We start from the raw sequence: 20,325 nt of genomic DNA, 5'->3' as shown, positions 1-20,325 counted from the left end.
AGTTTTTTCTCTGTGCTCTGCCCAAAATTAAGGGGCTCGCTGAAGTACAGCAGTGTTAAACTGACATAGATGGAAAATCAGACTCCTGGCCATGTAAGGGTGACAGAGTCGAGACAATGTCGTGCATAAATGTTGTGCTAATGAGTTATGTGTGGGTTGTATTTGTGAATAAGTGTATTTCAGAAAGGTTTACTTTGCTGAAAGACAATGATCCCTCCAAAGTCCTGTAAGTCAGGAAGTAGCTGTAGCTCAGCTTCCCTCCCAAGGTATCAGAGGAAAAATCATATCTATGGGAGCTGGAGAAGGAGACTGTTTCTTTGTTTTACAGCCAGTGTTTGCTGAAGTATATTGGTTTCCAGTTCAGGGAAACTTTTCTGTCTTGCTTTTGTGCAGCAATAATTTATTTTGCTGTTATAACAGTCCAACCTTCATAAAAGAGATATTGCTCAGTACTTACAGTAACAACTCTACTAATGAGCCTGATAGAGGCAAAATTTTTCAGTGAGAGAGTGACTATTGAAACTTTGATCTCCACTGGAGACTCCAAAAACAAACTCCTCAGGTTTCAAATTTACTGGCAGTCTGACACATCACTGCCATAAACACTGGGACAAAGAGAAAATATATTTTTTATATGTCCTCATATAGAAGGATATTAATTATGAGTTGTGACTGCCTGCAGAGCAGCTGTGGTTCTTCTAATGAATAGTCTTCCAATGGCTGAAATGAAATGTCAAGACTGGTGGAGATTTGCAATTGGAAAAGCTATATAAGCTATTTATAAAAGAAAATCAACTGTAAAAAAAATACTTGCTAAATGTTTCTGGCTTCTGTAGTGCAGCTGTACACTGAGCTCCTTAGTCAAATGCCTATCCTCATCACTGGTATAACCTCCCAGAAGTAACCTGGTTTAGAGTTTGAGGTCATTTAGATTAGAGTTCTCTCTCCTGAAGCTGAAGAATAACTTTGTCTTTTCTATAAAATGATCCCCAAAAACATCAACCATGCTGATGTTTTCTAGGAGATTCATTAAACAGTAGTAGCACTCGTACTTTACCAAGGGATTTTCCCGAGGCATTTTCCCCAGGGTGATAAGAAGGTATCAGCACCAAAAAAAAGCCTTATAAACCAAATCTGTTTCAATATTCTAAAATTCTAAAATTTCCCTGAGACTAACCCAACTCATATGAAATCGCATTTTAGGCAAGCTGGCATATTTCCCCAAAACCGCAGCAAGGTGCACGGCGGTGCGGCAGCAGTCGAGGAGCAGAGCCGGCTGCAGCGTGACCTTGCGGGCGCGCCGGGAGCGGAGCGGGGCAGGGCGGGCCGGGCTCGGCGCTGCGGGCACAGCGCGGCCCGCCCGGAGCCCTCAGCCCGCCCGGAGCCCTCAGCCCGCCCGGCCGCGGCTCCGCCGCTTCCCCGGCTCCGCTGCCCGCCGCCCTGCCCGGGCAGCCCCACCGCGAGGTGAGTCCCCGCTCCGTCCCCATCCTCCCGCCGGCCCCGGGAGCGCCCGCGGGGCTCGTCCCGCTGCCGCAGCCCGGGAGCGCCGTGCCTGCGAACCCCGCGGGACCCCGTGCCGGGGGAAGCTGGTAGACGGTTCCTAAGGAATTTCCCGGGTAAAACACACCGGAAAACCCCACAAGCAAGCAAGTAATAAAACCCCCCAATTACGTTAGCTTGTCTTTATTTATTGCCCAATTGAAAATGAGCTTCAAATAACATGTTACGGAGACAGGAGTAGGTTTGGGAAGGACAGTGAGCACTGAGGGACTTTTAAAGAGTCGGAGAAATTCATCTTCATTGTGGAGGAAATTAAACGTTTCTGGTGGTTTGTTGTTTTTGTCTTTTTGTGTTGTAATGGTTTGGGGTTGGGGTTTTATTTTTGGTTTGTTTATTTGTTCATTTCCCAGTAAGTCACCAACAGACATTTTATGATGTTAGCCACAGCTCAACACTCTGTTGGAAAATATTTTTGTTTCAGAGTGAATAAAGCATCAGGAGTGCAGTAAACATTTTAAACTTAGAACTGCAACAGATACAGTAAATCACATGTTGTTTGCGTGTTGGAGCAGAAATCCCTGGAGCTGCAGCAAGTTCAGTCCCCACAGCAAGTTCACCTTGGGACAGTTCCCAGAGCATCTTTGGCTTTTGCAAGGCACTTTTTATGGTTCGTTGTATTTTCCCGATGGCACATAGATCTCAGTACTGGCTGATAGGTAAAGCTGGCCACGTTTTAGGCCCCTGACTTGTGCCAAATGTAGGAGGTAAGAAAAACTAAGGTGTGTGGCTGAGTTCCTTGGATGGAAACAACAAATAAATCCAAGTGAAGCTCTTTCCCTCCAGATCTAGCTCTGGAGGTGGTTTGCCCTCTCTGATGGCAGCACAGGGAACCAGCACCCTAACACAGATGCTGCAATTATTTATCCTCACTCAGGTGACATCTAGCTCAGCTGTCATCACACCATGTCCTTGTCTTCTGCAGACAGTGGTTATTGATGGTGCACAAAGTACCTCCCAGTCTGACAGCTGTCAAAGAGAGGACACCTGTCATCTGGAGAGAGCTGTGGCTGTCTCATTTCCAGACAGCAAATAGAATGAAAAGAAATGAAAACCTTCCTTTCCAGTCTGTTTATTTTTTATTATTATTTTTTTCTCTTTTTACTTCCTCTCTGAGTTCATAAACTGAGTTATTGTAGCTATTACAGAAATATTAGCTGGTTACTGGTGGGATGGGAGGTGTCCCTCAGTCTGCATGGGAGGGATGTGGTCTCATTTAAGATGTGGTTCACAAAATGGAAAAGTTTGTGTAAAGGGAGTTGCCTCTGTTCCGCTCTTTTTTGAACAGGTGCCCACATTACAAACACCACCACAGCCTGCAGTGTTAGCAGAGAGGTTAACAAATTGGCTGATCCCAGCTATTCTTTCCAAATATCCTTGTGTTCTGAAATGTAACAGTTCTGCTCAGTGAGAGTAAAACAGTAAGATGGTGGCCTGCCTGCATTGCCACATCTTCTGTGTGTAAAAGAGTTTCAATTTTTGCTTCATTTTCTGTATTTGAAGCCTTTATTTAGGTTTCTTCTTCCTTAAACTCCTTTCAGAGCTTTTTGCATAATTAAGGCATAGAGAGAGGCATCCCATCATCAAGTTTTAAAGGACCTATTCAAGTTTGTCTGTAAATTAAGATTGTGTCACACCAAGGGGATGGAGCAAGAGAGAACAGTTCTGTGACAAAGCCAATTTAATACAGCCATATCTGTGTAAAGCAGAGACTGGCAGGAGTAAGCGCCTCAGAGTCTAAGCTTGTTAGTTAATTAAGTTATTAGCAAACTTTAAAAGTAAGCTGTACTCTCAGGAAATGAAATCACTGTAAAAAAATAGCATGATAGTAATCTTGCTTCTTTACATGATTTTAAGAAACTGTAGAAACTATTTAAACTATAGAAACTACATAATTAAGGCATAGAGAGAGGCATCCCATCATCAAGTTTTAAAGGACCTATTCAAGTTTGTCTGTAAATTAAGATTGTGTCACACCAAGGGGATGGAGCAAGAGAGAACAGTTCTGTGACAAAGCCAATTTAATACAGCCATATCTGTGTAAAGCAGAGACTGGCAGGAGTAAGCGCCTCAGAGTCTAAGCTTGTTAGTTAATTAAGTTATTAGCAAACTTTAAAAGTAAGCTGTACTCTCAGGAAATGAAATCATTGTAAAAAATAGCATGATAGCAATCTTGCTTCTTTACATGATTTTAACAAACTCTAGAAACTATTTAAACTATAGAAACTATAGAAACTATTTAAAGAAACTTTCACTGATGTGCACACACAGTGCAACTGGAAATTTTCTTCCAGTTTACCTTCATTGTGGGTCTTTTTGTCATTAATTATAGCCTATAATTGCTTTCTTCATCAATTTTATCATAGTCTTTGTGCAATTTCTTTTGAAATTAATTATTATTTACGTGCATATGATCATACTGGGTTAAGGGTATTATTCAGTGTTTTAGAAAATGGTAAACAAAAGTCTTAATCTAAAACTTTTCCAGATAGCTAATCACAAATATAATATATTTTTGTTTGTTCTGAGTGCATCCTCCACCAGTGTAACACATTTACACATGCCATATGTATAATGTGGTACTGCTTTTCTTGTTTGCTTTCCAGACGAACATGTCAGAACTGTGAGGGCCATTTATCATCACATTTTCCTTTCTCCAACTAAACTCTGTTCCACTTGTTCTAATTCCTAGCCTGTTGGTATGCACATTGATAAGACACAACAAAATTCAGTGATGCTTTGAGGTTATAATGTCCTCCTTTGTATTTCTTCAGCAAACACAATCAGTGGTATAGCATAGATGACACTGTAGCTAAAAAGAGATGAGCAAGAGGAGTGGAAGAGATGCTGGCTCAAAATGACTTGTATGATATTATCTAAAGAGGAATGAACAGTTGGGAATTTTCCAGGTGCTGGTTCTAGATGCCATGGCAGGTATCAGCTCTCTGACTTTTAAGGTGGCATCCAGAAACATGCTGGACAGTAATAATAGCAATAATAGTAACAATGGTAGATTGTTACTTGCTTTGAGGTTGTGATGTCCTCCTTTGTATTTCTTCAGCAAACACAATCAGTGGTATAGCATAGATGACACTGTAGCTAAAAAGAGATGAGCAAGAGGAGTGGAAGAGATGCTGGCTCAAAATGACTTGTATGATATTATCTAAAGAGGAATGAACAGTTGGGAATTTTCCAGGTGCTGGTTCTAGATACCATGGCAGGTATCAGCTCTCTGACTTTTAAGGTGGCATCCAGAAACATGCTGGACAGTAATAATAGCAATAATAGTAACAATGGTAGAACAGGTTACTTCTCTGTTTTCCTAAAGACCAGGTACCACTCCATTTTCTAAACAGAAATTTATTTCTCCTCAGATTGAACTATTGCAAGTCATTCTGTCACAGTTATGAAAAATAAAGCCGAAGCAACTAAGTATGGAAGGTAGACCTAGTTCAAATGAACACTCTCATGGCAATAATTCCTTTCTATTGCTTCCCTAAGCAATACTTTCCTTGCTTGTATACATTTCTTAAGTGTTACCAAGTGTGCATGGTATTACAGCTCTCTGGTAAATGGAGACAGGATATTAGACATAAACACAGAGGTCACTCAGCACCGGAAAGAGCCGCCAGGCACGCTCTAGCTGGAGGAAGGAACCAGCTGATACTGAAACCAACTGCTGCAATCAGTATCTGTCTATGTACATTTCAGGCATGAGTAGAATTCGGAGTCATGTGAAAGAAGGTGATGTGATACTTTGGAGAAAAGTACACCAAGGGCATATTAAAGACACTTAAGAGAATTTAATACAACAATTATTTTCTCTTTTATTTAAAAAAATTCAATTAAGCTTAGATCAGAATAAATCAATATCTTTGACAGAGTCAGGAGATTAGAATGGACTTGACCTCCAAAATTCAGTTCTGGAGGCCAGTAGATGCCAAGGAGGGACACAAGAAAACATAAAATTATATGACTGCAGAAAAGATGCCAACACACCTAGGGAGGTCATAACTTAAGCTGTCTGGTTTCCAAGAATACACATTTGAGTAGCACATGGTTTCTTGTTTCAAGACAGGCGTCAAAGTAGCAGTTCTGATATATTAGCAGACAGGCAGACTGAGGATGTCAATAAATGCAGCAGTCTTTGATGAGATGCTTTTCTCAAATGTGGCATGTTGATTAATCTGCTAATTAAAAGTGAATGTATGGAGTGACAACGATCCCAGTCTTGTCTACCCCACAGCTCTGCCATTGCTGTCACTGGCAGAGCACCCTGCAGCACATACTGTTCAAACTGACAGAAGGAGTTTTTCTGGCATAGTTACACCACCTCCCTAAGTGATGTAAGTTGAGCCAATATAAGCTCTCTCCTTCTGGCAAAGTTACGTCCACACCAGGAGTTCTGCAAACATAGCAATATCTGCTGGGGACGTGAATTTTTCACACCGGCAACTGACATAGCTATGTTGGCAAAACATTATAATTTGGAACAGGCCAGGGAAAAAATGCATTTATCACCCCATCCTCAGCCATTTGCAAAGCATTAAAGAGTCCTTAATGCTTAAATTTCTCTTAATGGCTATACTTTGCAGGCAGAAATTCTTATTCAGTGAGAGGGACTGTGTGTTGTTATATTTATTAAAAATGCACTGCTTCTCAATTCTTAGTGATTTCTATCACTGAGGTGTCTTGTGATGGCATCTAGAGTATTTATAAAATATGAAAATAACTCCATACAGTTTGAGTGTTCTACAGAAGCACAACACTTCCAGTGACAGACTGACCTCTCTTTGGCTGGAGTCTGTGTCTCCCATCCTCACCCCAGCTAGCCTGGAAGCATACAGCATGCACAGCCATGGTACCTGGCACTGCACCACCCAACTCTGTGTGTGTCCTCCTTTTCAGAGTTACGGTCAGCATCTGAAGTGAACAAACCATGCAAATTTTTTTTAAAAGAAAGCAATTATTGTCAAAAGAAAATAATTTTTTGACAGTAATCTTACCAAGGTAGGTGAAGAAGCAAGTTGTTTATGCAACACTAGCCAGTGACTTTCGTGCATAGCTCAGGTAGGCACCTTCAGTCTGGAAAAAATGCAGCTGTCTCCTTGCAATCTCTAATTGTCTCATCACTAGTCATTCCCAGTTTCCACAGAACACCGGGAGTGGGAGGGGAATTGTGAATGCTTGCATTGGCATTTCCCTTTCTGCTGCATCAAAGGTCACCATTGCCTTGCTGGGGGTTACTGTCTCTCCCCTGGGCTAGATGAGATGGAGCTGGGAGGATTGTCTAGCCCATGTCAGGCAGAAAGAGATGGGTAAGCAATAATTCACTGTTTAAACAGGCTTTAAGCAAGTTGGCTCATTTTAAGCGCAATTCTAGCAATAGTTCAGCCAGAAAATCAGGAGTGGGAGGGTGTGTATAACCTCTAGGAAGAGGGTGGTGACAAGTAGCTGGCTGAGGGCTGCATATGGAAACCACTTCTAGTGGCACAGCAGCAGCCAAAGAAGTATGACTATATTGACTGCTAGCACTGCTGGCAGCTTGCTGCTGGCTTTATCTGGGTGGAAATTGTCTAGATCTCTCACTCAAAAAATGTCTATCACTGTAAAAATGGGGAAAGGAGTAGAATTTCTAATATTCATCGGGTATCTTGTATCTATCACACAAAAAAAAAAAAAGAGAAGGAAGGAAACTTTCTTAATCAAAAGGAATAAAGTAAGGGCAAATGTAGGCAGGAGATCAAAAGGTATCTCTGCCAGTGAAATCCATTAGCCTTGAAGTAATCTCCTAAGGGAACTGAAGACATTCCCATTGCTTGAGATATTTAAAACTAGGTTAGACAAAACACTAGGAAGTGTACAATGGAGGACAATCCATAATCAGCAGGAAAAGGGATTAAATAGTCTTAATAAGCCTTTAACATACATTCTGTGATTTCAGTGCCAAGACTTCACATGTCCCTCTGCTCTGTCTCCTCCCTGCAGCTGCCATAATGGGAGATTATGAAATCACTGTAAATGTGAGCAATTAACTATTGTAATAGAATTTTATAATGTAATGGTGCTGAATTTTTATTCCTCTTACTCGCAACTAAGACTCCTTTTATGGTGGATTTAAGTTGACTTTTTTGTAGAGCTATTGCAATCTTCCGGTACAGAGATTTAGAGTGATGTGTTTCTAATAATTGTTTTGGGTTTCAAGCAGTGATTTTGTTTTTAGTTAAACATGTCCTTTTTCCCCCCTAAATTTCAAAATTCCTAAGTAGTTTATCTAAAAATCCCATCTTTTACTTCTGTGTTTAATCACTCATCATTATCCCACATCCTTCTAAATGTTTCGTCTTTTGAGAGCTCAGAAGTGCCAAGAGGCTTGTCTTAGTAAATCAGCAGGTGAAAGATGTGCTTTGTGGCATAAAGATGAGTTAGTATTTATATCTCTGTTCTGTAAATGCTAAGTCACTGTGGAAGTATTCAGATTGACAATGTATGTTTATAAACACTGTCTAAGAAGAATTTATTGCTTCTCAAATACCACTGTTTGCTATGATCTCTGACAATTTTTCACATTTCCTGTTGTGTTGGTTTGATACTGTGTCCTTAGGTCCAGATGACTGCTTGAATCATGTTCACACTGAAATATGGGGTATTTTGTTTAGTTTCACCAGGGGAGAGGCCAGCACTGTGGTTTAGAGAGGTCCTACCAGGGGAGACAGCTCAGTGAAATCAAGCTTCATGCTTAAGGTAAAATGACTTACAGTGATTTGTAATTGACAACTTCTGAAGTGCTTTTAGTTTACACTGTGATGGAATTCCTGTGAAGAATTGCTTTGTATGTACACATCCAAAAGCCAGTCACATTGCACATGAATTAAGTTTAAATAACATAAGACATTCTGTGGTTTCTTTGTGTAATTTTGCATGAGAAATATTGTACCCATAAATCAGTGCTAGTCAGTTTTGGTCTTTTGCATATTTAACAAATTTCTATAAGTAATACATGGCATTCAACTTGGGTATAAAGCTGTCTTCAGACAGCTGGGAATTCATAGCTAGAATAAGAATCCTATGCAAAAAAAAATGTTGTTTGAATCAGAAAAATTGTGATTTATAAATGACTTTTTAACAGAGAGGTTATTACTGTTCTGGGGAGTTACAGCTGGTAACATGATACATGTGGCAGTGGGGAAGGAATATGATGATTGAAAAGTGGGCTCCTTTTTCTTTTTCACACCCAAGTGGTGCTTGCAGCAGCAGATTCTCTTCTGTGCCACCATTTTCAGTGAGATTGAGCAAATGGTTACCTGCAAAACCTTGAAGTGGTACACACATAAATCTAGAAGAAGCCCTGACCATAATTTCAAGATCCAGATTGAATTTTCTGTACGTAACATCATTAGGAAGAAAGCTTTGTGCTAGGTAATTGATTTTTTAATGTCTTGAGAATTAATTTTCACCAGGAAAAATTATGGTAGCCTTTTTACAAATGAAGTAAACAACTATATTACACTGTGGGAGGTGGACCTTGACATATTCATTCATCTTAAAAAGATTCATTCTTATCAAACCACTTCAATTCTAGCCTAACTTTTTGGATGACAAAGCATTGCTCAGAGGTTGTGAGAAACTTATTTTATGTTGCTTGCCAATATTTTATTATTATTGATCTAAAATAGAAATAAAGGTCAGTGAATTTAGAACAAGGATGAATTTGGCCTTTAAGCAGCGTCTATAACAATATGATTAGCAGCCTATTTTTCCCTTGCACCTTAAAACTCAGCATAGATTGATATATTGGCAGTTGTTTTTAATTTTCCTCTTCCTATTTTTTTGACAATGAAAAAGAGAACACATGGCCTATTTATTTTATATATATATATAAAATAATTATTGATCTAAAATAGAAATAAAGGTCAGTGAATTTAGAACAAGGATGAATTTGGCCTTTAAGCAGCGTCTATAACAATATGATTAGCAGCCTATTTTTCCCTTGCACCTTAAAACTCAGCATAGATTGATATATTGGCAGTTGTTTTTAATTTTCCTCTTCCTATTTTTTTGACAATGAAAAAGAGAACGCATGGCTTATTTATTATATATATATATATATATATATATATAATATACTATTATACTCTAGTAAATTTAAAAGTGCCAGCAAATGCTCTCTGGCATTGAAGAACCTGGCATGGAGCATTCCACATCTACACAACTACATTATTTTCTGAACAATGACCACCTGCAAACTGCCTTTCTCTGTACTGTGCCAGCTCTCAGACTCTGCCCAAAAACTGCCAGGAGAATTCAATGTGGCCCAGACTGAAATCACTGCAAAGGCTATTCTTGCCATTTAACTGTATATGTGCATACTACTGAATGTCAATTTTTTCCCTGCTCAAAACTAGTTATGAGCTACTACCATGTCTTTAGGATTTGCTTTGACACATTGGATGTGAGATCACAGATATGTTTCAAGCTCTTTTTTTTTTGTTTGTTTGCTCTCTTGGTATTTGAAAATCTCCTAAAGATAGAAACATTAAGCCAGAACACACAGATGTTTCTTGGCAACAGGCTTGATGTACAAAAACAATTACAAAGGGGCATAAGTCATAACTTCTGCCCTGTTCCTGTTCAGGTAAGAGAAAGTGCAGCAAATGCATAAATAGGTAATATTTTTCTAATGTAAATAAGCTGTTCTGTTTTTGTTTAGGTTCTCAGGCATGGAAGCAGAGGATTTTCTACTTGTCTTAGCAAAATGAATGCTGTTTTTTTCCCAGATAAAGCAATTACTAGAGAATAAACATCAATGCACAACACCAATTGCAGTTACCCAAATTCTCTTCTCTTAATTCAGAGAATTTGATAAATATTGACACGAGAAAATATTCTGTCTCTGGATCACAGTATTTGGCTGTGTTGAGATCCACTGTCACCCTTGGCACCACTGAAGTGACTCCAACATGAAGACTTTCCAGGATCTAGGAATGCCTCCTCACCAGGAGAGATGATCCTGCCCAAAACCCTTTCCCACACCTACAGTACCCAGCTCTGGAGACTGCCCTCTCTGATATTACTGTTGTGCCATTTCAATGGTATAGTAATTTACTTAGAAATAAACACTTTTGTGGTTCAAGTCAGGATCCTTTATAAAATTGTGTTTAAACTCATTGTGTTTAAAAAAATGTAGTGATGTGAACTTTAAAGAGTTTCCCAAATAGCTTGTTGAGTATTATTTTAAGTAAATATAGTTTAACATTTAGCCATTTGACATTGTTGTTGTCAATGTGATAATATTTCTAGCTTAAATCTGTGCTATCTAGGCTAGACTTTTCTCTGAGTTTTAACACGAAAAATAAAGCAGGAGCAGACACAACTTGTGTGACTTCTGGAGAAGAGCCCCTAGCATTGGCATAGCTGCATGAATACTTGGGAGTTGCCATAAGTTCAGGTGGCTCCAGGGTACAATGAAGAACCTGTCCAGACACACATTTATTGCAGCTGGATGGTTTTGCTTATAGAGCTGGGATCCCAAAACATCCATCTGGAAAGCATACTGAAGCTTAAGGAAGCATAAGCAGCGTTCCTGATGATTTTAGGAAAAACTGTCTAAGGAACTTTGGTAAGGCTCCAACTCACGTTTGCATTTCTTTAACCCCTTTGGCTTAAAATCCTACCTGGTTGACTGAGCCAGAAGGAAAATTAGCTGGGGTACATTCAGACATTTCCCAGCTATTTCATCTGGGTCCCTCAACCCCAGAGCAAGCCAATCAACTCATCATAAGAATGAAATAACAAAATGAAGAAACTGGATTTTAATCATAGAGAGTTCACTGTAAACTTACGAAGCATGGGCAGAGTAACTGGATGGATCATAGCTATATTTGATATGTGACCTGTGTGTGCAGTTAGAAGGGAGGTGATCAAACAGCACCCTACATTGCAGGGAACTTTCAACTTGAAGAAGTCACCTGTGGTGCCCAGATGAGTAAGGCTACTTTGGGCATTGTGTCTTTCCTGTTGATATGACATAGCCAGCTGCATCAGGATTTTACTCTGCTGGGACAGATTAGATGTGTCTTGATAGGGCTATGCAAAGGATGGACCCAGTTGGAGGGAGTGGAAGGGTGCTCTGGGCTTCTTCTATGCTTGTGTCCCAGCCTGACCTTTGCTGTGTATCTGTTCCATTTAAAAACAAAGGATATTTTGTCCTGGTATTCCTGCAAGCCTTATCTGGGAGTAAAGAATCAACCCACTACATCTTATGCTCTGTATTTTTATGAGTGATCATTCTGCAGCCTTCACTATAATCACAGAGTTATCCTGAGTAGGATTTATATAGATGTCTCTTTTAAAAATGTGACCTTCAAGTAGAGTGAAAACAAAAGACATGTGAGAAGATGCTAAAGATATTGTTTTATTTTAGCTGTGCTGGCTGTAGAAGTAATGGAAATTTTTTAAGTGTTTTTCTCTCCTGTTAAAAACATGCATATTTGAATACCTTAAGAACACAATCCTAATGGAAAAGGTGTTCTTTTCATGTAACCCATTCTTGGGGTAAGAGTAATTTCAAACAAGCAGATTATCAGTTTTATTTTATTTTTTGTAAAACCTCAATGCATACAAGATAATTGAAGGTGTAATTTTAGAATTTTTATAGTTTTAGCACAATAAAATATGGCAAAAGGTAGAAAAATAATCTGATTATGTCATCCATTTAGTGGAATAATATTACTTTAAATACAGGTAATGAAAATCTTTGTTTCACTGAAATCAGTGGGAAAATTTCAATGGCTTTTAAACAGAGCTGTGGCTTAGTTCTTCCTACTCTGATTGTTTTTCAAATTTCATTGCTTGGATTTACGTTTGAGAGGGCTCCTAATAATTCCCAGTTGAGCCTGTATGCATACAAATTTATACACATGTATGAGTGTTTGTGCAGAAATAGGCTTGAAGAGAGTTATCTGTTTGTCTTTTTTTGAGAGAGCCATTACAATGACAGTGTTTGTCAGGGTATACCACAATTACCTCTGATTTCAGTGACTGGAGACAGACGTGCATTGTAACTCCTGTTAAACAAACACCAGGTTGACAGGACAGCTTCCAGGTTGGAAACCAAGCTGTATTGCTAAATAATCTAAAAATCCATCTGTGCCAGTCAGGGAAAAGACTTGGGGTGAAAGGATGAGGTTTTTGGTAGCATCCCACTGGTTTGTCTCCACTCCCACTGGGCTGATGGGAGCACTGCCCACAGCTTCAGAAGAGCAGGGCTCAGCAGTACTGCTCACAGGAGGCACATCACACCATTTGCTCTTTCTACTTATTCCAAAAAGAAAAAATGGCTTGACCTATGCATAACTTTGTTGTGCTTAATTTGCCAGCTGGTGAGTGTCACATGTTTAATTCGGGCAATGTAAATAACAATCTCTTCAGTAGCTGAGATTTTCACTGACAACACAGTCACTGGGCTTAGACAGCCGATTGCTGCTGCTGCTGTCGAGCTAAGTCCTTAAATATTATCAAACTAATACCCTTGTATGGTCACACTGGATACAGATTAGTGAAAGCCATAATCCTATTTAATTTAACACAGTCCCAGGGATTTTCCTCTACAAAGAATTTGGTCACATGCATGCTGCATAATTTGCATAGTTCTTAAATATATGGACCCTCTCTAGGAGCAGGGCTGTCTGCCAATTTAATGGCAGTTATTAAATCCCATTGTACTTTGTACCACAGTCCAGATGCAGGTATATGCTAGAAAAAGCTCATGGTTAGTTAGAATTTGTTGTGGCTCTGAGCTATGCCACAGCTGGTTCTCTCAGGGCATCTGTTTCAGCCTCAGAGGAGGGTTTTAACCCTCAGCAAAGGTAATGTGACAAGGGACTGCAATTAATTTTAACCACAGTGCAGCCCAGCCAAGATCCAGCTGTCCAAGGACTCAGACATATAAAAACTGACTGTGCTTGCACTGTCACAGATTCTGGGGTTTGTGGTTGAGCAACTCATATCTCAGTTATAGGAAAGGTCTGATTTTTATGTGCTGAGCACAGTTAAGTTCATTTGCCTTCAACAACATGTGATCTCTTTGACACTACAGCAGATTAGACTTGGAGACTCCTTTTTGTTTCCAGAATTTTTAATTTTTTTTATTTTCTTTTTTGGTTGCCTTATTTTTTGTCCCCCCATGCAGAACTATTGTCTGAATGGAAAAAGGAGACACTGTCCCCTTGTCAAGGTCTCTTGGCTAATATCATTGCTTATCACAGGCCAGCTGCAGATTGCTAGGACCATGTGCTTGGCAGTCACAGACACACTGCAGACCTCACAGGGCACAGATGGTACGGCTCTGCTGGGTGACCCTGGGCAGAGCTATGGGAGTCTAGAGGAAAGGAGATGTGCTGAAAGCAGTAAGCTCTGTGTCTAAACAAGTATTGAATCCCAGCAGACTGAAACCACAGGGTGCTCTGCCACCTAGTCAGGAGCTTCTTTTCCAAGCACAGCATCACTCCAGCTAATCTTGCAGGGCTCTTCATTCAATTTTTTTCCTGTTTTGCAATGTTTGTAGATTTTATAGGCTTCAGGTATTTATTGCAGGGAAATGATGGTGAAATTTTGATCAACAGATTTAAGTGTAGTCAAGCAGCTCCAGACACAGGGAGCAACCTTCCACCTTTATTTTTCTGGCAATTTCCAAGCATGTTGGGACAAATACATGGCCTGGCTGATTTCCATGTAAGAGAGTGGCCCTGCTGTCTTTAAGAGGGCTTGGTATATAAAAGCAGTTCAGGCATAGAAACTTCTTCACCCTCTCTAGCAACATGCTGGAGGTAAAAGTTTTCCCCTCCAGGAAGCAGAGAGAGTGATTTGAGCTGATTAGGTTTCCAGGTTATTTTCAACAACTTAGGCACCAGCTGAATGGCTGTTGGCTTAAAGAACAGAGTAATTATTAATATTATTACTACTATTACCATTAGTAATAAAATAATGCTTCTTCCAAAAGTGCCTAAGGAGCAAGCTGAGCTTAAACTTCATCTTGCTAGGTGCCCCACAGTTTTGGGCTGTCATTCAAGAACACAACAAATCCTGCTTCAGGGTTCCCACTACTGGATCAAAAGCACCAGAGCCACAGGAGCCAAAATGCTGATGCTTTATGAAATAATGCTTTCCCCAGCCATCCATTGTGGTACCAAATCAACCACAGCCTGTTTTCTCACCGCTGGCAGAGTCAGCATAAACCCCAGATCAGGTTGTGATCCCAAAGCTCAGTTGTGTGACCTCCTCTGGGTCAAAACCTCACTGATCACAGGTCTACTGTTACCTTTCATGGCAACACAGTCTCAGAAGACCCAGTGGTTTTCTCCTGAAGAGCTTGCCAGCTACACAGACAAGACATGTATCAGAGTAGAGGTTTAATGGCAAAGTGAAGGGAATGTAAAGATGGTGTTTGGAGGGACAGTGAAGGAATGAAAGATTGTGAGAAGAATATACCAATTGAAAGGTGAGGGAGGGTGAGGACACAGAAAAACAAGGAGAAATAAGAAAAGATAGATGGATGGAGAAGCTGTTAAAATATCTAGCTGAGAAAGAAGGGACAGAAGAAAGAGACAATACAAAAGGAGCTGGAATGCCATGGCATAGCTCTGGGAAATTGCTGTGTTGTGCATTTCCCTAGCTAGGTTTCCCCTGATATCTTCTTGGGAGCAAAGCCCAGAAGGCATTCCTCTTGCTCACAGGTAGCAGAAATACCTCACTGAGACTCAGAAACAAACCCTTGTCCCATCCAGAGCTATAGTTCCTCCTTTTACCTACTCTTCTTGCTGGTGTTTGCTGTTATTACAAATGCTTCTTTAGTCTGGCAGAAATCAATAAGGCATAAAAGACAGCAGCTGCCTCAAGAGTTTGCTCATCACAAAAGGATAAGCTACTCTGTCTTCTAAAACTGACACCTTATCAGAAATGAAGAACCTGATGACTTTTAGCTCTTGTTACAAATATTTACATGTATAGTTGAGATTGTCAGTTTTACTGCTCTCAGTCATGCATATCAGAGTTTGCCTTATTTGAACTATGTTTTCACATGTCATACGTCTTTAATCAGACTGGAGCATGGACTGGGTTAATTTTTTTCCATTGATGGTTCCTGTAGGTAGAGTAGAAGAATTGTTATTGCTTTGGCTTTTTTGCTATCACATCCTGAAGAAATTGTAGGAAGTAACAATTAATTTTACGCCTCCTATTTCCTTCAACTTGATTATAAGTTTGGATTACTGACATATGTTTTTGCTGCTGCATCAAGATCCAATATTAGACTTCTTTTCTGTTTCATAATTTCATGTGAAAACTAGAAGATAGCAATGCGTATGCAACTGTATGATGAAACCTATTATCGTAAATAAAGTGATTGTAAAATGGTATGGGATTATCTGATATCAAGATTACTGGGCACCATCACACAGTTCATCTGCAATACCCATCCTTTGCTCTGTTCTGGATTTCTCCTCCCTTACCTTCTGCCCCCATCTTCTGCCCCTGACTGGGGACTGTGCTGCCCCACAGCTGTAGGAAACGAGAGCTTCTGTGAATGTGAGGTGTGCAGGTTGCAAGTGCAGTGTTTGAACACCACAGTGCCACCTTGTTGTCTTTAAAGGCCCTGTGATATTACTGGAAATATCTGTGTTGGAAAAGACTAAAATGCTGTAGTCTGTATCTACTAGAGGACAGATTTTCCTGCATACCTTTTCTTATCCTGCTGAGCTGTTGATATTTGTATAGCTTTTGATGAGTTTAAGCCTGCTATCCCTGTTTCCAAGAAGCAAACAAACAAACAAACAAACAAAAAATTAGTGGTGGCTTACCTAGCATCTTTTAGTCTCTAAAATGTGTATAACCACAAAATGAGTTTAAGCCTGCTATCCCTGTTTCCAAGAAGCAAACAAACAAACAAAAAATTACTGCTTGCTTACCTGGCATCTTTTAGTCTCTAAAATGTGTATTACCACAAAATTCTGAGGTAATGCACATTGCCCAAGGAGAACATGGCTCCTGAACTGTCCTGGCAACCAAGCTGAGGAATTGGCTTGTGAAGAGAGGGGAAGAAAAGAGAGAGGGGATCTGGCAAAAAAGCCACTGTATGTCTACCACAGTTGAAATATCTTTGATTTATTAAAAGGAAGGGGAAGGTAGCAATCTAATTTAGAAAAGCTTTTTGTAAGATTGTGTAATTGTAAAAATCTGAAGTAAGTAAAACCAAAGAAAAATGCTTCAATAAGTATATAATAAGTTCTTTATTACACTTGTTAAAAACATGCGGAATATTATGCTGCAAATAGTATCTTCTAAATCTGTGAACTAGTAACAAGATCACTGGTCATAACCTTTGTTTCCTCTCTGCTTTTGAAAATGCCTCAGTGTATAATAATTCCTTTATCTTAAAAAAGTATCTGTTTTACTGGAAACAGTAATGAAGCATTAGTTGCTATTAATGTCAGTTGAATGTTCCACAATTTTATTTTTTCTGCTCACTGAAGTAAACTATGAAATTCTATTCCTTGAAATATATACAGATTATTTTGTAGTATCCTAATTTATTTTACAATCCTGCTTCTGTTGGAAATGAAACCATACTGCAAAAGTTTGAAAACAAAAGGGATGGGCATGTTAAGAATAAACTCAGAAAAAACCACTGTGATCAGGTTATCTGTCATGGTGAGATATGTATCTATATATACACATATGTATTGCTGTCCTCAAGATTTACGTGGCTTTATGGAAATTCTTAACCTTTGCTCCTTCCAGTTTTTGAGGAACTTGTTTTTTGTGGTGGCCCTTTACCTTCCCTGAGCTCCGGTGTGAGTTTTCAGAGAGGTGGACCAGAATTTGCAATTCTGTGGGTTTCCTCCCTTCACCTCCCTCCTTCCCACTGGGACTTTCCCATTTTTCTCCTAGAAAGCCTATTTTATTAAATAAATCAGGCTGAGATTCAAAAGCGTACCGAGCGTGCTCGCGGAGCCGGGAGGGCAATAACGGAGCCCATGGGGTGCGGGGCAGCACTGGAGTTCTCCAGGAGGAGCACAGGATCAGCTCCACATCCCACTGCTGCTGAGGGAGAGCGTGGGGGAGGAAGGCAAAGGGCTCCCTTCAGCCTCTTCAGCTTGTCTTACAAAGCCTGAAAAAACATCTGGTCTTTACAGATTCAAAAGGAAAAACTTTTACATAAGAATACAAATTGGGAAACATATTTCTTCACAAGCCCTTGAAAATGAGTGTCACCCACCACATATATTATGTCCACCACATATATTATGTCCCTGAACTGAGCTAAATTGAAGCCAGACATATATTTCTCTTTGATGACTCCATCAAGGTATGTTTTAACTCCTCTCCCCAGTTCTTCAGTCTCTCAAAAGATACATGTGTAGATAAGGGAACAGCCTCAAACCCATGCACAGGAACAGCAGCCAAACAAATGGCTTTCAAAAGAAAAATCCAGCTTTGTAGATCTCTCTTCCTGCAAACAATTTCCTTTTCCAGTTGTAAATTTCAGTTCCTAAAAAAAACTTCCCTGGAAGAGGCAGAGGAGACAGGGAAACAAGAGTTCGAGTAATCCTACATATTTTGAAACTGGAGAAATCTGACTCAAACTTTCCAGCCATCCCTCAGGTAAACAGATGCAAAGACCATCTAATTTGCGTGCTTGTGTGCCCTAGTTAGTAACTCAGACATTTTTGGCATCTACACATACTTATCAAAAATAAGTTGTGTTCAACAGGCTTGCTCTGCAGGGAGTTTGAGTAGGGTAAAATTGTTTGATAGCATGGTTAGTATTAATGAGATTACTACAACTTGAAAATGCATCTTATTTTCTATTACCTCTTACTAAGTGTCAAAACCAACCTGCAAGCTTATATATATTTAGCAGACACTACCAGGTCTGAGAACCAAATCTTGTTGTGAACTATATTTTGAAATGCTGGACCTGGTGAAAATAAACCAGCCATCCTCATTTGAGGTGAAACTTAAACCTTGCTTTTACTGTTGCATCCAAAAGCTTCATCATGTTTTTCGGAGAGAGATAAATGGCTATAATGGCCCCTTATAAAATCAGGAAGACAGGATGAATCAGGACAAAATGCACTTCCTCACCAATTCCCATCTCCATAGAAACTCCTCAACTCTGCTATGCCTGTACAGATTAGGCAACCCTGTTTTCCAATAACAGACAGTGGAGTCTGACGCCTGCATTGTCTCACAGAGGGGTATCTTGAAGAGCAGAACCTAAGTATAAAAAGAGAACTTTGCCAAGTATTTAGAGTTGAATTTCCCAGCTTTCAAATTCTTCCTGTTGCTTTTCAGGTTTGTAAGAAAATCTTTCATGAGAAGCATCAGTATTGGCTGCCAGGGTGCCCACAAGTCTGATGACACTTCTCTCAAACTATTTTTGCTGCAAAGGATGTGGTGTCATTAAAAGACTAGTCCACACTACCCAGTATTACAATTCATATCACTTATGGGGAAGACAGGGAATCATCAGAATCAGACTGTGGGATTCTAATTTAAACATAAACTTTATTTTCAAATTCATTGAATAGTTTATGCATGAATGGATGTGCTTTTCCAGCAATTCAGATAAGCAGATAAAGAGAATGGTTTTTTAATGAAGTGCAATATATGAGAAAATGTATTCATTGATTATTAGGAAAAGAAAAAGTTATTAAACCTCAGTAGATAAACATCAGCTCACAAAGTTCCTTTGTTAATAAGAATAAATTGATAGATTTATAGACTTTAAATTTGGTGAGATCATTTTATTGTCTCATCAGACCTGTAAATCAAAGACACTAAATCTCACAGTATTACCTCTGAGCTGAATAGAGCTAGACAAAACATGTTGGTAAAGCAGTACATGAAACAAAAGATGCAATTCAGCTTGACAGAAGCCTTATAGCTTTGGGTCAAATCTACCTTCATTAAGTGTTAAAAATAGAGAAAACATCTAAAATTGAAGTGCTGCTTTCCATAGTTTTTCAGTTTTGACTAAGCATACAGTTTCAGCCTGTGAAAATGGCATTTCTCTTTTCTTTGCTCTAAACTTAGTCCCTAACACACACACACACACACAAAGAGGGGAAAATCATATCCCTCTGAAAAACATGAGGATTTCAAACAGCAAAAGTTTCAACATTTTTGTTGTTTCAAAGGCTGATCACTCCCTTTGTGTGAAAAGCCAAAGTGCATAATTTCTTATATAAATATGTCCAGCTTTCTCATTTAACCTTTATGATACCTTCTTGACTGCTGAAGGGCCCTCTATTTTCTTCTTATTACTCTACTGTACTCAGTTTTATTTTTAATGGACTAAATCTGTTGAAGCATTTAAGTCTCTCCCAATAGGGTATTTTTTATGGCTTTTGAATAAGTCTGTGACTCTGCTTTTAAAAGTTCAATTTTTTTCTAATATATCTTCCTTTCTAATGAATTCATCTTTGCTATAGAGAAAAATGAAGATGTCACCCATTTTTCCTACATACATGGATTGTATTAGCCCTTTTGTCACAGCCTCGTAGTGAACACTTATGTTTTATTGCTTACCTACTTTGACACTAAATTATTTCAGAAAGATTGCTTTTCAAGATTCTACTCTAACTTGATTTCAGAATGCCTTTTAACATATGCCTTAGCTTTATAAGTCTGCAGTAGCCAAAACTCAGTCTTTTGAAAAGATTGCCTTATCCAACAGTAGACACAACTATGATGCACATTTGTTCTGTC

The 20,325-nt window shown here is 39.3% G+C and overlaps 1 protein-coding gene and 1 long non-coding RNA gene across 5 annotated transcripts in view; one reads left to right on the top strand and one right to left on the bottom strand.

The window, feature by feature from the left end:
- Positions 1-5,422: 5,422 nt before the first annotated feature.
- On the bottom strand, positions 5,423-6,700 carry LOC120499261. 2 transcript variants are annotated; one of them, XR_005626837.1, is made up of 3 exons: positions 6,564-6,700; positions 6,423-6,480; positions 5,423-5,747 (listed from the first exon to the last, which is right to left on the bottom strand). It is a non-coding gene; the product is annotated as an uncharacterized LOC120499261 (long non-coding RNA). The 2 variants fall into 2 exon arrangements; XR_005626836.1 differs by having other exon boundaries at positions 5,423-5,744.
- Positions 6,701-6,740: 40 nt separating this feature from the next.
- SULF1 (sulfatase 1) overlaps positions 6,741-20,325 on the top strand; it is a 179,298-nt gene continuing 165,713 nt past the window's right edge. The window contains exons 1-2 of one of the 3 annotated variants that reach the window (XM_039702867.1): positions 6,741-6,875; positions 8,217-8,301. The gene's annotated coding sequence lies outside the window, so the exon portion shown is untranslated. Of the gene's footprint in view, positions 6,876-8,161; positions 8,302-20,325 lie in introns of all 3 variants that reach the window. The other 2 variants (XM_039702869.1, XM_039702873.1) reach the window with 2 other exon arrangements.

The sequence above is a fragment of the Passer montanus genome, unplaced genomic scaffold (genome assembly GCF_014805655.1).
Source record: "Passer montanus isolate IOZ18808 unplaced genomic scaffold, ASM1480565v1 scaffold16, whole genome shotgun sequence".
NCBI classification, from domain to species: Eukaryota; Metazoa; Chordata; class Aves; order Passeriformes; family Passeridae; genus Passer; species Passer montanus.
Note: the sequence above shows the minus strand (reverse complement) of the source record. Positions and strands in the feature narration are given on the sequence as shown.